The following is a 3,294-nucleotide window of genomic DNA, read 5'->3' as shown; positions in this document are numbered from 1 at the left end:
ATAATAATGTACAATAGATCTAAGTTTTATAACCAGAACCAATTGAGAATAAAAATTAGATTATGTTTTGGGGTGGTGGAGAGGCAAATGTGGGGAATTGGTCCAGGAAGAAAGAGACAGCATGAAATTCCAAGTGAGAGACTCAGAGCAGTGCTGGGCAGAAAAAAAACATCAAATCTCTCTAACGAGGACACCTCCCTGTACTTTATGCCACAGCCCATGTCTGGTCTGTTACCTTCTAAGTCTCACAGTGCCTAAATTTTTGCAGTTGGGAGCTTCAAGACCCTTGGAGCCCCATTCCTAGCTTGGCAGTCAGTCCCTCCTTCCTCTATTGCAATTGTACCTGTTAGCCTGGAATTCACTACTCTTTAGTTTCAATCTTGGCTAGTGAAATACAGAGACAGGCTGTGGTAGGTTTCAAGTCCTCAAATATTTTCCTCATTTTACAGACAGGAAAATGGAAGGTTCACTGAGTAATTCAAAATTCTATGCTGATTAATGGCAGAACTGCATAGAAGTAGAGCCAGGTTCTCAGACCCCTCCTGTCTATTTAAAGTGTGGACAGATGCCGGGGATTCTACCTAGAAATATTTAACTCTTTGAAGATCAATTAGCAGAAAAGGAGGTATAGCTTGATTGAAAGAAACTTGATTAGATTTTATTATTGTTGTTGTTTTCCATTTTGTAGATTTAGGAATGGAATAAATGGACTTAAGTCCAGAAATTAGTGAAGTATAGGAGGAAAACTAAGGATTCTAAAGGCATTAAAGTAACAAACAAACATAACGTGGTAGAAAGGATTATGTCGTGAAGTGGGTAAGGTAAACAATGTCCAGTGGCTGTAAGGAGTGAAAACATTAGACAACGAGAAAGATGTGGTAAATGTAGAAAAGTAATAGATTTAGAGATCCCAGCAATAGATAGAACAGAGTCATTGTAAAGGCCCTGTTGATTCCAAATAAATGATAAAAAATAGAAAGAGAAGAATTGGGCCAAATAGAATGAAGAACTATAAAGCATTGGTCACTTCTGGAATACCAGATAGTGTTATCATGATTGAGTGTTACCTGAGATTGCATGAGGAGGAAAATTGTGGACCAGATGCATAGTTACCTGAGAGAGAGAAGAAAAGTCTATGGAATGAGAGCAATATAGGCAGATATTGTTATCTTCCAATGCCAGAATAGTCATTGCTATGCAGTGGATAGAAATTTGTTCTTGAAATTGAAGAGAATGTTACCTCTCTAATTTTTGTCCTATTCTTTTATGGATAGTAGAGAAAGATTAAATCTCAATAAGAGGGAGACAAAGTAGGAGATGGGGGATTTTTAAAGGCTGTGGATAAAGCCTGTGTACTGAGCAGATTGCTGTTTATGTGGGCACTATTGACTGCTCCAAAAATATTTCTGTAGTTGCATGTTAATACCAGAAAGCCTACAAAAATATTTTATTTTCTATGTTTTATCTTCTGTTACAGTGTAATTATTCTTAGAAGAATCCAGCTCTAGATATATCATTCATTTAAAACAATGACAAATCTGATCGTACGGAAGGTTGAGTTGCTCATATCAACCTAATCCTCTTCCTGATAATAATTATAACTCTGGAAAAAAGATAAAACACAATTCTTTAAGCACTGGACACTGACAAAAGCAGACAGACACTGGAGGAGCTATAACCCTTACAAAGGGGGAAGAAATTTAGGTGATATCCATATTTAACCAGATTTTTCCCTGAAGGCTCTCCCCAGTTTGCTGAGAACATCTGCATAAACTCAAGTGGAAAACAACTGTCTTACTTGGTTGATAATCCAGAAATAAGACATCTGGGTGTCACAGTAGTTGAAAATTTAGGAAGGAAATCCAAGAAAAGATGCAACCACAAAGAGGAAAGTCCTCGAATCTGCAACCACACAATTCTTGGGTGAATCCTAAACTGTAAAGGAATCTAGAGCTGAGAGGCTAACCAGAACTGAAGAGAGATTTCAACAACTGCCTAGTCCTGGGGAGAATGAGTTTAGGGTTCGACCCCACCTATGTTAGAGGGGCTACTAAGCAGCTTGGATTTCCATTAAAACTCTAGAAGAGCAACAGTAGGAATAAGGACCATGTCCCAGACTAAGAGTTATGCTCTAGAACTAAGGGCAGAACCAAAATTGATCTGCTCTGACAAAGCCTAAAACTAAGTCTCCACAGAATCAAGATGATTTGTCAATAATTTGGCTACCACTAGAACATAACTCAGAGGAGAATCTCTACGACATATCATCCAATATGTAATAAATTACTAGACATGCCAACAAGCAGGAAATCTTCCCCAAAATGGAAAATCCAAAAATGATCCAGATTTGGAATTAGAAGACATAGTTTATAATAACTATTACAAATATGATAAACTATAGGAAAAGATGGATATAAATGATGAATAGAGGAGGAATTTCTGGAAATATGTGGAAACTCTTAAGCAGTGGGAATCCTAAAATTGAAAAATACAATATATGAATTTTTTTTTTGTAATGAGTTAACAATAGATTGGTACTACAGAAGAAAGGATCAGATGATTTGAAGACAGGAAAATAGAAAGCATCCAAACTGAAACAGTTTGTTTTAAATCATGAAAAAGCAAAAATGACCTGTGGGGCAATATCAAGACTACTAACATACATATAAATGGGTCCCAGAATTAAAGAACAGATGACAGGGGGCATAATATATTAAAAGAATTATTGGCTGACAATATTCCAAATTGGATCTAAACTATCAATCCACAGATCTAAGTTGTTCAAGTGAACTTAAATAGGATCTATACAAAGAAAACACCTAGGCATATCACTGACAATGGTGAGTGATTCACCAGAAGCAATTGAGGCCACAAGATGATAAAATGACTTCTTAAAGTGCTAAAAGAAAAATCTATCAACATCAGACTGTATCAAGCAAAAATATCTTTTAAAATGAAGACAGATAAGTAAAAGTTAATTTTTTCCAGCAAGAAATACCAAAGGAATTTCTTTGGGCTAAAGGAAAATGATGTCTGATGGAAATACAGATCTACAGGATCAAAGAAAGATTACTAGAAATTAAAAATAGGTAGATAAATATGATATGCTGATGGTTTGCCTTACCCAATTCCTTTAAAAAACAATTAACTATAGCAAAAATAACACTATATTGTGATATTAATAATATAAAGAAGTAAGACATATGTCAATAAAAGCAGAATGACCAGAAAGGTAACAAATGGAATTATACTGTTGAAAGATACTTACATTACATATAAAGTGGTATAATATTA

The sequence above is a fragment of the Propithecus coquereli genome, unplaced genomic scaffold (genome assembly GCF_000956105.1).
Source record: "Propithecus coquereli isolate 6110/MARCELLA unplaced genomic scaffold, Pcoq_1.0 Scaffold7, whole genome shotgun sequence".
Lineage (NCBI taxonomy): Eukaryota > Metazoa > Chordata > Mammalia > Primates > Indriidae > Propithecus > Propithecus coquereli.
Note: the sequence above shows the minus strand (reverse complement) of the source record.